Consider the following 14,704-nt stretch of genomic DNA (forward strand, 5'->3'; position numbering starts at 1 on the left):
AACAAGTTAAACGTAAGGAAAGATACTGCTTCTGCTAATGCTACAGACTGGCCAGTAAATTAGACACTTTTTAAGTTAAAAAATCACGTATTTATCACGACTTTTCTTTGAAAAACACCTTTGTGTATGCTTCTATGTTTGTTTCCTGGGGGTCATGTACTCTTGTTGTGAACCTATACAGGCATATCCTAAACTATACGTCACTAATAATAAACGGGAGTAGCTTCAATTGGGAAAAAAGAGTGTTATGAATTATTTATTGACTCAATGCTGCTTGAATTGGCCTTCCTAATCTATGTTAGAGTTTATGGGATATTATATTGGAGTAAGATTAAAACCACTGGAATCAAACATTGTGTCGAGTTGGATAATATGGTCCTTGTTCAGTAAGAGACCATTCAAATGAATGATCGTTCATTAATGCCCACATGCTCATTTGCACAGAGCAGGAAGTGATGTCGAAAAACTTTATATTTTATGATCAACTAAACAAGGAAAATAAACTTCTCAGATGTGGTTTCTCGGAGACAGTTTCGACTTGTTTATGCCATTATTTAAGAAAAGTCTCGCAGACTTTTCAGTATATAAAGTGTAAGTAATTTAGATCAGTAAATTGCATTTATTTTGGCCACAAATGTCTGATGGTCACTCTTAGTTATGTCCTCTTATTGTTACCTTGACAAATGAGCCAGGATTTATTTAATTAGTGATATACATTATTTTAAGTCCTAAGTTTTGGAGGGTGTATCCACCCCTGTTTTATTTTGCGTTTGCGTCGTGCACTCTTGTGGAGAGCTCTGTGTACCTCAAAAGGTTGTGCGTTTTTTGGGCATATAACAGCCATAAAACTGTGGCCTTTGGTTAAAAGATGTAAAATTATTGTACTTTTCTTTATTGAAATATGTGAAATCCTTTCTTCTTTTCAAATGTTGCCCCAAAGCCGCTGTATTTCCAGCTGAAATTGGACGTAGAGGGTGCACCTTTGCGCAGAGACTGGTGTGTGCTGAGAGGCTCCTCTGGGTGCACAAAGACAGCGGCTCGCAGACCAACTTGTTCAGAGTGAACCAGGGACGCTGGGAGGCGAAATAAACAATCTCCGGACTCGAAGTAGCCACAGCCGCGCAGTTTTACCTCTTCAAACACATAATTCAACTATCGATTCAACAAATACAAGGTAAGGACTTGTTTTTAGTACGTTTCAGCGGGAGTAGAGGGCTGCGGAGCGGGTTAAACCTCCTTCGCTTTGGCTTCCCGAGCATGGTTGTTTTTGCAGAAAATGGCGTCATCGCCCTCTTGTTTCTGCCTGGCCGCGGCGGGGAGAGGAATAGTTTCAGAGAGTTGTAGCAGCCCTCACATACAGCGTTTACCTCTTTAAAGAGGAAATCGGCAACTACGATGTGTTATATTCAACAATTAACCGTCAAAATGTGAGATAGTTGATGGTTTCGCTCGGTAGAAGGACGCGCAAAGATGGAAGGGTCACCGGTCCTGTGCGCCAAGCTGCTTCTTGGAAAAGGTGGCACGGAGCCGCAAAACGCAGCGTTTTTTATTCACAATAATGCCATCCTAGCCGGCTCCAAGCTCATCCAAATGAGCGCGGATGGTTTAGTGTTATTACCAGGGTGGTGATGGACGTATTTATGGGAGGACTGCACCTTGTCTTTGTGTGTGTTTTATTCGGGTTAGCTCGTTTTTACGCCGCACTCCCCTGCCATGCTGCAATCGTTACGAGGGGCCTCTCTGAAGGCTTAAAAGGTGCATTTTGTACTTGGCTTTTCCTTTAATCAAGTCAAGCTGCCCCTTTGTTACTCAAAGTAGTGGCGTTTTTAGGCTGACAATATAACCGTGTAAAAGGAGATTTTCGGGGATAATGGGGGCGATGCAAATCGTGCCATGAGAGCGGCGAGTGCTCTGCGCTCTGGTTCGCTGCTTGCCAGACGAGAGGAGCCTGAATGAGATAAAAATAAAAGTCTTTTGGACGAATCACATAGTTTGCACGAAGCTGGGGAAGTCCGGCGCTGCGCAACGATCGTGCTGCCGCTTTGCGCAGAGCTCAGAGCAGCTGCTGTAACCGCCGCCACCATTTCGCCGCGATATTTTTTTGTGTGTGTTGGCCAACCTTTTGTAAATAGTTGGGGACTCTTGGATAAAAGAGCACAATAGTATTCATGCGGGCCCTTTATGGCCTGTGAATGCGGTCCTAAGTCCCACTCCGGCTGTCCTGTCTCTCCCCGTCAGCTACGTGCATGCGTCCTAGCTCTGGCCACCACACATCCACCACAGCGAGGCCACTCGGCTCCCTGTGCACACGCTCTGCTTGGTTCCTCTTGTGGCCAAAAGTCGGGGACTGATCATGTGCTGAGTGTTATGGTACAGGCCATCACGATCAAACCGAAACAGCAAGGAAACATCAGCCATGGAGACTGCACATCGCTCGCTCCGTGCACATTTTTATTAAGTTTCCTGAGTTATGCAACCGCATCCCCGTAGAGCGAACTGCTCATCCGCCTTTATTTACTCGTCACCCACCATCGGATGGATGTTTGTGTGTGTAAAATCTGGTGAATTGGACCAATCCCCGCGGCGACGACACTGATTGAGGAAGATATGTCATTTGCAAATCACCCAGTGCCATTTGCGTCACAGCCCGCGGCCTCGCACGCCCATGGGGGGCGATGGAGTTGCAAATGGAGACCGTGTGTGTGTGTGCTGACGCTGCCCCAGCTGAAAAGGAACCAATAGACACGGACCCGGGCGGCAACAATCGCCGTGCGCCTCCACTCTCCAGTAGTGCACCGGCTGGGGATTGTGTATGAACACGGAAGATCGCGCAGTTTATTCGGGATGGTTGGGTTTCCTTCGCCCTGCCTGGGATGCGTAAGTGGATGCGTGCACACTCTGGTTTAACCTGCCTAAGGGCTCGACAGGCCGGCCGGAGAGGAGTACATCCGTCCGGTCCTCCCCGCATGGTGCTCGGTGCATGTGGCTGTTGTGGAGTCGCTCATGTGTGGATGAATCTCTCGAGTGGATCGTGGCGATATGACCGTAAAACCTTTATTAACAGCGCAGAGGATAAGATTGGATTATGATTCGGACACTGGACACAACCAAGTGGTTTTTGTAACATCCACAGCGCGCCACGCGTTTCTGGCATGGAGATAAGCAGGGCGTGTTTTTTTTTGTATCCAGGAACGTTTTATTTGTTGCTGTTGCGCTTTTGGGCACTGCGCATGGTTTCATCCAGCAGGGCTCTGAAAACTTGTTCACGAAGCAGAAAGTCCCGAAATTCTCCAACTAGGAAGTGCAGATTCAGTCAGCGTGGCGGTGGTTTCTAAGGTTATGTTGTAGGAGGAAGATGTAATCTATATTTTTATTATTATTACTGATTGATTGTTATCATGCTGCTCCCATCACACCTCTTCTAATCATCTTACCTAATGAAGCCTGTAGTAAGCTTAAAAATATGTAAGCATTAATACTAAATGTAACATTTCTGCTTTTTAGCTCTTTGAGTTGAAATAGTATAAACACATAACATTTAAATGTGTGCAATTAAATTTAATTGGACACACAGTGTAATAGCCTAAATATGTTTTCACTGGTATTTTTAAGTTGTAGTCAGGTAGTGTAGCAGTTTATGTTACAGCTGTGAAACAAATGGAGAGCTATAGATCTCTACCTGCACCCCTGAAAGTTGCTCCCTAAGGGAGAGACTCACCCCAGAAGTCCTGAGTCAGGCAGCCCTGCTGCTATGGACTATTTTTGTCTTTGATAATTAAAGGTTCAATTCAGGGTTCATTGGTGCCACCAGCATGTGGCTGTCATTCTAGGATATGATTGTTTGAATGGAAATGTATTTTGCATATTTTGCAAATAAGGACGAAGAACATGGCTCAGGCATGGTTCAGACCTAGAGATGGATCTACTGCACATGTGTTGTACAGCTGATTAATCAGTTTAGATTAGGGCCTTTACCATCACCTCCTTTAAACTCGACAAGGACAGTGTGTGTGTGTGTTTACCCACCGGTGCTGCCTGTTTTAAAATCTTAAGATAAAAAGATGTTGTAAGAAGAAAGAGATGGCCAGTCTAACCTTGAGGAGGAACATGAATGTGTAACTAGGACATGAGGGCAGATAACAAAGTGGGTTATAAGGAACTAAAATAAAATGAAAGAAAAGCATGAAGTTGAAAAAATACTTGTACACGTGTGATTGATTAAATATTGTTTAATTCATCCTGTTTGCGAGCCTTTAACCGCCTCAGCTGGCCTCCCGTTATCTCCCGAGACTCTGGGGTTATAGCAACCTGAGATTAGCCTTACTTATTAGAGCAGCAGCCAACTCTTCCTGGCTCTCTTCCCTGAGAAACCCTCCCAGGTATCATTGGTTGTTGACTGCATTGACGGCGTAGTGGTGTCACTGTGTGATTCAGTCCGTTTAATGATATAGTGCTGTGTTCAGTCACTGAGTCGGCTCATCAGACCATTGAGAGAGTTAAGTCAGTCAACAAACTCATTAACCTGCCCGCCATATAATCCGTCAGTAAGGCAAACAGAGAGACAGATATTAAGCTCTCAGCCAGGCAATCAGGAAATCAGTGTCAGGCATTCAATAAATATTAAATAAGTCAACTAGGCCGCCTTAACCTGAGGAGGTGTCTTGCTGTGTCAGTGCTGAAGGTGAACACTGAAGCACAACCTGTCAACAAAGCCCTACTTTCTCTGCTCATCGTGACAGAACATGCTCCAACTACAAAAAGAAGATCAGTACAGTAGTCTTAGATTGTCAAAGTATTTCCTCTGTAAAGTGTGGCATTATCCGTTTTTTTTTATGGCACTCGCATGTGTTTTTTGAGGCTTGATTTCAGTGATCATACACTCTGCAATCCACACCTGGCCTGAAAATGCCCATTATGCATCTCCCATGGCCATATTTATTCAAATCCGTGTCCGTGTTCCTTTCTCCACACTCTGCCTCTGCGTCGCTTCACCGTGTGTGCGAGTGTGCAGTGTCACCACTTTGAATCCACACCGCACAATATACTGTGCAGAATTTAATTTAATCTCCGCTTTTGAAGATCCAGTTGCAAATTGAGCCCGGATCGTAAAGTTTGGTCGCTTGTTGTCCTGCTGCAAAGTGTGTTGTTGCTCGATGTGGTGATGAAACTTATCACGGAGACACAGGTGGAGCTTATGGCAGTAAAACAGCTCATATCACAAGTTCAGTAAACCTTGATGAGCAGGAGGAAATTAGCTGTTTGGTAGACAGATTGGTATTTACATAATTCAGGGCAATTTGGGGGTGTTTGTGTGAGCAAAACTCTGTCGATGTGTGTAATTTGTCTGTGTGCACCCCTCAAATATTCCCCCGTTTGTTGATGATTTTTCACAGACATTAGCATGATCATTTCACACTCGCAACCAACTGGTGTGTGTTTGTATGTGAAATCATGTCTGTTCATGCGCACATGTCTGTTGATGTCATCCCATGGGACATTAACGCCATCAGCAGGAGGATGAGACAATCATATTGAGAGTCAGTGTTGTGTTTCTGCCCTCATGTAGTTGATTAATTTAATCTTAATTATCTTAATATAATAATAATAATAATCTTAATCGGCTATAAGAGTGCTGTTAAGCATATTTACATGTTTCCTTTAACAGCAGGAAGCTGAGGCGGGACTTTATTGATTGGCGTTTACAGTCGCCAGTAGTGCTGAATGTTCAAACACGTACTCAGTGACGACCTGTGATTGCATCACGAGGAAGCCTTTCTTTGCACGCAGAATTTGTGTATGCCCCAGTGGCGTAGGTAGAAATGTAAAGCTGGATAGGTAGGCACAATTTTCATAGGCACGCTCACAAGCGTCAAGACCATCACAGTTAAAAAAACAAGCAAGTAACTGTACGACGGCGGATTCAAAAAAAGGAGCTGAAGGCGCTGAGTAATATTCCGAGATGATATTCTGAGTTGAATAAAGCAGATGGTGTCTATATTCAGCTGTTTGTTTACATGGCGTCTGTGACAAACTGTCACCCTGACGCTGTCACAATTAAACAGGTTTACGCCACACTCATGATGGCCAGCATGCCCTGCGTTATTACAAATATTATTGTTGTTGTATTACAACCGTGTCCTTCTCCACCGACACGTCGGTGTCTAGCAATCCACCGGTCAGGATTCATTCCACAACAGAGACCCGCTCTCTGTACATTATCCCTGATTGTTTGGTAGAAACACATCACAGTAAGCATCCAGACTTTGAAGACACATTGTCGTTAATTTGGTGTATCCTGATTCGAGTTTTCTTCCTCACAAAGTTGTGAGTTTTTCAAGTCAGACAATTTCTTAATGGGTAGGCCTGTGCCATTTGTGGGTGGGCCAGGGCACAGCCAGGCCTACCCGTGCCTATGGGCCTGGTATGCCCCGAAGTGCAGGGTGATAAATTCGAAAATATTACGAAGAATACATACAAGACGAGCCAGATACTGGCATACAGGTGACAAACTGTGGAAGATGCCTCTGCGAAAGATGTGGTTAATTGCCTTCTGGAAACTGCTCCTGTGGTTCTGTTTTTGTTGGACACAAAGACGCTATATTGCTATTTTTTGATCGTACTTGATAGATGTGCTTCTTATAGATTGAGCTCAACGAGATGACGTATGGATGAACAATATTCACAACTTTCGTTTGAGCCGAGCTTTAAATGTTGAGTTGGAAGTTGTTTGACTTGTTTTGTGAGGCTACTTATACCCCCATATTTTATATTCAATTAAGTATTCAAGTGTGTCATAATGTATTGACAATGAGACGAGTAAATCAGGGCAATAAGCTTTATTTTTCTTCATTTGCAGGACCAAAAGTAACATTAAAAGTCAAAACCACAGAACATAAGCTGTGTTAGAAAAATTCCCTAAAAAGAGGTGTATTTTTAAGAACAGGGGAACTCTGTCAGTAGGCCACGTCATGTTCTCATCCCATCTTGTGGGCAGGTAGTAGCTCTGGTGCGTCTGCTAGAAGTCAGCATAGTGTCAGAGTGAGTGGAGTCCCTCCATTAGGAGGAAGTCCTGTCAGACCGCCTCCGCACAGCCATCGGAAATAACCACGAGAAGGCAGCGCTGATTGCAGGCACACATCTATTTGCTCTAGAAGCTCTCGTACATAACCTACATACACATATGCATCTGTACATATTTATATACATGCACGCTGTCACATGATGAAACATGACAGGCTTAAATGTCCTCATCGTGGACAAAGCAAAGAATATGAGGCTTCAGAAGAAGACAAAGTTGTTTTCATTTGTTGCCCCTTAAAGGCCAAATAAGGATTTGCTTCCTAAAATAGGAGATGCTCCCAAATAGGAAGCGCTTTGACAAATTGATTTCTGGCTGGTATAAATACAATTCACTGTGGATTATTACTGGAGATTGAATTTATACGTAATGCCCATAAATATGTAACGCTGCTGAATAAATTGTCAGGTGTCTTTGTGAAATATTAGGCAAAGATGTAGCACTTTAAACGAGGATGGTTAGTGTCTAATAAACTTAAATGTGTCAGGACCGTCAAAGTTTAACATCTGGAAATTATAGATTAAGTTAAACGGACGAGAAGCTGGATGAGTTTCCACACAGGGGATGTTCAGGGTTATGATTGCACACCGCAGAAGAGAAGATGGTGCCTTATTTTTAGCTATAAGTGATCTGTTCTTAGGTTTGTCACTCTCACAGTTTTGATCTGAGTGTCTCAGGTATTTCAATCACATCCAAACCAGTCGTTTCTAATAGAGGTTCATGTTACTCATCCTTTTCTGCAGCAGAAGCCGTTCCTCCGGTGTTACCCTGATCTTGACAGTACAGGGCTGAGGAAAGAGGAAGAAAATACCATTTTCAGATTGGTTTTTGTTTTTTCATTGATCTTTTGAAATTGTGCTTTGGGCCTATGTCGAGCAGAACACCAGAACAGTATCGTGTTTTTCAGCTGGTGTGTGGATGCTGTTTCCACCAGGAGACACCACTGAGCACCCAAACAAGAGTTAGTGTAACTTTAGAGCTTTATAATTAGGATGTTAAATTGTCCTCAGAAGGCTTGCGCATATATTAGCATTTCGTTTAAATAGAAAAACTTGAATTATGCAAGAAATTAGAAGTAAACTGTTATTTATTAACACGACACGTGTAAGCAGTACGTGGAGTGTGGATTTGGATGCTTGACCACGGATGCCAACAATCAGTTTGAGCCCAGGACACCTTCGCTCTCATTACCTGAGTCAGAACAGGAGTCACTACTTCACAACCACGTCTGTCTGTTGCCACGGAAACGGAAGAGTCCCCTGTGTTAGTGTGAGTGTATCACTGGCACGTGTGTGTGTGTGTGGCTGGAAGTGTTTGTTTTAAACCTTGTAGTACATATAGCCACTCCAGAAGCGAGTTGAAAAAGTGTGTATGTTCTCAGGCAGCTGTCCACTCTGGGGTTTGTAATCCTCCGCCCGCACAGACAGGCCGCTGCTGCTTCCTGTCAGGTTTTTATGAAACACTTCTCAATAAAGTAATTAGGCTGCTGTTGGTCTTGGTTTGGGATTTGCAACCTTCCTGGTGCCACGGCACATTCAAGTAAGACACAGATCCCAAGACAAGCAGAGCTGTTGATTACCATCTGAAATTAACTGTACATGTAAATGTAGGCAAAGTTTTAAAATACCTTCAGAGCCCAGTATGCGAATACTGACCACAGCCTCCCGTTACACTTCTTTTAACCCCCCGGCTGCCAGTTTAATAGTACTAAAGGTCTCACATTGCACAATCACAGTACAGTTCTCGGTGATTGCAAAGGTGTCAAAGGTAATCTTATTTAAAATACAAGAGCGACGGGCTGTGTTCCCTCAAAACCCAAGAATAAAGGATCATCAGAAACAACCATCAAGTAAAATTAACTTTCACAACATTTTAAGTAATGTGGCGCCAGTTTAGCTCAGCAGCTCAATTGCCCGTACCATATACAGAGTCCTCGATGCGGCGGCCCAGTGTTCGACTCCTACCCTCGGCCCTCCTCCGCGTGCCATCCACACTGTCTCTTACCTGTCTCTGACACTATCTGCTGTCCTCTCTCCCTCATTAACAGCCCAAAAAAAGAAAAAAAACATAAGTTCGCCTATATATTTAATCAGTCATCTTGAGAAAAAGAGTTACTTGAGAAAAGTAGCAGTGATTATTGCAATATATCCGAGTCTGTCTGCTGTCAAGATGACTGACAAAGTCCCCCTACGCCCCCTGATAGTATGTGAAACTTACAATTAGGAAGCATGGCAGACTTTAATAAATTATTCCATCTGTCAAAAGTGAAAATTGGCATTCTTGGTTGTTTTTGACATTTTTAAATAGTACTTATTACATCAAAAGTGGAACACAACTAAGTCATGAGGAGCTGGCTGATTGACAAGGTCATAATAAATTGGAATGATAGTATAAAGTACTTAAAGGTATGACAAAGATATACCTCCGGAGTTTGTGGGGACCCCAGTCATTAGGATAAGGGTCAATCTCGGATCCCGTCAGCTAAAGTCTGTCGACAATATAGCCTTGGGGACAACGGTGAACATGCCGTCCGTGTAGCCATCGCTTAGCGATAAACGACTTCCAGTCAAGACTTCCTTTTCCGCGTGGTGCATTGTTACAGAGAAAGAAGGCGTTTTTTTCGTGTGATTTACTTTAATTAATGGGTCTGAAGTTTGCAGAAATTCATCATGATGCACATTAATGAAAAGTCAAAATGAAGCTTTGTCAGGTCTGTCCTCAAAAGGGGAAGAAAACTACTTTAAGGTCGGATCCATTATTTCTGATGCATTCGAGGAAGTCGGGAAATCTGAACGCTGAATGGCTTTCATGACACAGCGTCAAGGGAATTTATCTCAAGTTGAATTTTAGATTTAGAACGGATTGTTAGCTGTTAGCATGCAGATGTCTGTTTATAGAGATTAATAAGAAGCTAAATCATCGTCAGATGACGCTGATGGGAGCCAGGATGTCATTACAGCACATTACGTTCCACCTGCTTTCGCTCTCCACACGGACTGTTTTTCCTGCATACGCCGCAGCCTGGTCAATATTACTCCTACAAACCCACCACAAATGGAAACCAGAACACTTGCCATCCCTAAAATCCTCGTCCCTGCCTACAGATTCTAGATTTCTATGCAGAATCTGTAAACACAGACAAGGATTAGTGTTAATAATCTCTGTTATTTGTAATTCTTTGCGTCCTACAAATGCATTTCTTGAGTTGCCACAGAGCCCTGTCATGTGAGCAACTTCTACATTGCACTAGTTGTCAGGAAAATTCACTCCAACATCCAGCTCAGTTTCTTTAAAGAGGTCCCTATCCAGTATCATCCTCACTTGTACCTGACAGTATAAATCACCTACTGGAGACTATGTAAGTTTCTCTTATCTAATATGTCTGTGATTGTCACATGGCCGACTTTCACATTAGTCATGGATCGCTTTGCCTCAGAAACCCCAATTTTTCTGGAATAGCTTCATGTAGCTTGAACAATTCCCTCTTTATGTCTGTCCCCGTATAGCCATGCTCAGATGACACGAGGTCTGCAGCTCTACCAGTAACACTTTATAATTACACAACGTACAAACTCTTATAAACAAGCAAGAGGACTTCTTAAATGACAACTGAATCTGCTAAATTAGTTATGTTTCTTTCTGCTGATCTCTGACAGCAGGAGTTAAAGCTAGACAGTGTTGTAGGTCTTTTTAGTCTAACTTTTCTGATGACACTAATCTTACAAATTTGAATCTACTCATCAAAAGTTGACATTCATAAGGCATTCAGTTAAAAGACTTGTTAGACTTCTCAGATTAATAATTACTGAATCTATCTGAAGAAAAGTGAGAGAGATACGAACACACGAGCCCCATTGATTTCTGTAAAAGCTCAGTCTCACTCAGATGCTCCCACTGAGGTTTTTCTTTTGTCAAAGAATCCTTTTGTCTGAAATTTCTGATCCATATATATTTCCTGCTGATTCCTATGACAGGGTGCGAGAGTGTATCCCAGCATGCATCAGGTGAAACACCGAGAAGCAGCCTCAACAGGTCATCAGGGGCCACAGAGCTAACAGACTGACACATAATGGAGTCAATTTCACTCAAGCTCACACTCACGACTGAGACCAATGTGGTGTTTGAGAGGAGAGGGGTGTGAGGGTGTGGAAGTACTCTACTAACCAAAATGAACTTTATTTTCTTAAAATCGTGGCCTTTTAAAGGAGGTTGTTTGCTGACTACAGTGGTCGGTGCGGTCGACAGTCCTAATTTCCCATTATAGTTAATGGCTAGTGTTAATCTCCCTCCTCCCTCCCTGATATAAATAGAACCAGGAGAGGTGCATAACACATTAATACGCCTGCTCTTAATTTTGCTACAATATAAATTATTTTTTATCTAATAGTTCTCAAATTAATTGTGTCTCCATTACAGTTAAATGTCTGTCCAGTAATAAAGTCCCCAAATCACACTCCCCCTGCGGATCATCTGCCATACTTCACCCTCTATACAGAATTTGATGCTAATGTTGCTCGTAGCTCTATGTGTCAGTTCCCCATAAACCTTTGCAGAATATAGTCAATTTAGTTAATAAAGTATGAGACAAGTCAAGTTTAATTCCCCACAGTTCTCGACTGGTATCCACTCCTTATTCTCCGACATACCTCGTCTGGCATCAGTCAATTTAGGCTTAACTCCAGTTGTGTTTGTTAAGTAACAGCTCCATCACTGCGAGCCGCCTCTACTGTCATGTTATCGCGCCGCCTTTAATTGGTTCATCCTCACAACTTAAAGTAGATTGTTTTATGTGTCCATACTGAATTTGAGAGCAAAAGGACAGTTGTTTAAGAGGTCCCAAAGTCAGGAAACATTTTATCTTTGAGGTGGAGGATTAAACCGTCCAGTTTAAAATCTGACTATAACCACACTTGTCTTGTGATCTGGTCTGTACATCTGGTAGCGAAAGCAGCTTTACAATCTTGTTTGGATTTGTGTCTAAAGCGGGGTACACTGCAAGAAAATCAGGCCGATTTTGGGCCCGATTCCCCTGTTCCGACAATCGTAAGCAAAGTCCAGATTTTTTGTTGCTTCTAAATATGATTTTGCCGGGTGTTCCTGTGGTGTGAGGCCGCACCCATTTCAAATCGTCTATCTGTTATCCTGTTGTGTGGGGGGAACCCCGATGACAGCCGAGCACGCACTCTGTGCATTGTCACGTGGAACAAGCGTTAGCCAATTGGGAAGCAAGCTGAGTGAAGCAGGAAGCACACCAACCACAGGCATGGTGACAAAAGCAAACATGAAGCAGAAAGTTACATGAACAAAATCTTTTAGTGTGGGCCAGGCACAAGGTACTAAAGTGTCAAGTGCCATAGTATCAAATATGTTTGATTTATGGGAAAGTCATAACCTGATCTGGTCAAACACGGACATTTTTTTATTGTACTTTTTGACTGTGACTGGTCTGCAGTCAGCCTTGTTTTACATCCACCTGGGATTTTAAATCTTTGGCATAACTTAAAGGATTATTAGGCATAAAAATTATTGTTACAAACTGTGATTTAACTGTTTTACTCTGTGGTGTTTGCAGTTGCCAGTTAAAACTGTCAGCAGACACCTGTCAAATCACCTTGCCTGCATGACTGAAGATCATGTTGAACTCTGACTCAAACATCAGGTCCAGTCATTTGAGGATTTATGGAAAACTCTGGATCTTCTTCACACTTAACTTAAAGCTATGTCATGTCCTGAACTGAAACAGATGTGCGACGCAGTGTTAGGTCCTGATTGGGTTCTTACAAAACACAGGTGCAGAATTGTATATTTTATTTCAATTGCATGCAAAATGTCTCTCATTAAAGTGTTGCCTCTGTGTGCAGCACCATAGCTGTTTGACAGCATTATAAAGTCAGCTGTTACCTCGCAGTGCATTTTAACTCCCAATTACACCCATAAGAGCGATCCGACTGTTGGCTTTTCATGCACACAGCGGCTTCACTATTCTGCCAGAAAAGTTGTTTAGTTGTTGTTTTGAAATGTAATCAATCCCACCAGCTCCCCTTCACTTTGACAGCTTTAATTAGCAAAACTTTAGCTCCATCAGTTACACAGCACCGCAAAATCACATACTTTGTATTAGGACGCACGTGTGTAACGGGGCAACCCCTCTGTGGCCCCTAGTGCGCGTTAGATGGGGCTCTTGTGTCATGTCTTTTGGAGACATCACCAGACTACAAAACTTTTCAAGCAGAAAAACATTTTATGTACGAGCTTTGTCTCCCTCTGCTGGACGTTTAGGGAAACTACATGTAACAGACGGCAGCATCCGTGTGTGTTGCCTCTGCTTGTTGACAGTGCTTCCTTTCCTGTCAGATTTCTTACCCTTATAAATATGTCTTTCCCTATACTTACTGTACATTTAATATTTGTAGCTATTCGTCTATGTAATTACATCTTTTTGATACTTTACCAGAAAAGTACAGTATGGGGACCACAGTCTGAGGAACGATGACTTCTAATTTGAGTCCTTGCCCTTTATTTTGCTCAATTATACGGTGATGTGTGGTCATCTCGTTGTCCGAGACTCCTTCTATATCATGTGCAAACTCCATTCAGCACCTGTCACTTGCAGCTAATCTTATTAATCCACCTTTTAGTCCTTGGGTATTTAAAGCTAATCCACTGACATAAAAGGACCTAAATGTCCATTTCTTAAAGTTATCACTCGGTTCAATAACCTTGATGGAAGCTAATCCTGGACTTCTGCAGCTTTAACACAACTAAGGATAGCAAATTAGTAATCACCGAGGCTGTTTGGCGTTCCACAGTGCAGCTAAAGTTGTGATATTGATCCAGTGGACTCGAGCATCGATGCGGTGTCAGGTGCATGCTGCCCAGTTGTTTTAACTTCGACTGCCACTAGAGGGCAGCGATACACGTGATTTCACCACTGATGCTGTGATGTATAATGAAATGCAACTCCTATTTCTTAGTTCAGGCTCATGAATATGATTTAGATTTAGACTCAATAAGTGGGGATTTAAAGATTACTATTCATAACAAGACTGTGAATTTATCTCAGGGAACTTAATGTATCTCCCAGCAGGGGATACCACATAATGAACACTGGCTAAAATACTGATCCTGACACCTTCTCTAGTGTGCAAAAAATAACTTGTATACCAGAAATAAGGTATGTAACTCACTGTTAGCATTCGGAATGTATACACAAGTGTGAATGTTGACTACAACAGTATTTTTCATGCATGACATGATCTGTTATACAATGTTTTTAACATGCAGTAACAGTGTTCCTAGCACCGTAAGGCCCTGTGGGAAAGGCATGAGTATAAGCTATGTTAGGAAGGCCAGAGAACTCATTTTAAATGCACACATCAACAAGGATTGTGCGCCTCATGCAGAGTAACAGGGAAGGTAACATGGGTTTAATTTTCCTGACAGCAATATGAGGAGCAAAATAGCATTGTGGGAAATCATTACTGTGACCTTAAAATATTAAAACCCTGCTTTATATTTAGATCCAGTTTGTGGTTTGTAAACACTCTGCGGCCACTAAAGCCACAAAGCAGCTGTGCTTCTTGTGTGATTTCCAATGAATTATACATGCTTTTACCAGAAATGTGT

Source organism: Semicossyphus pulcher, unplaced genomic scaffold, assembly GCF_022749685.1.
Source record: "Semicossyphus pulcher isolate SPU_LCO1_2020_fin unplaced genomic scaffold, fSemPul1.0.p SCAF_20, whole genome shotgun sequence".
Classification (NCBI taxonomy): Eukaryota; Metazoa; Chordata; class Actinopteri; order Labriformes; family Labridae; genus Semicossyphus; species Semicossyphus pulcher.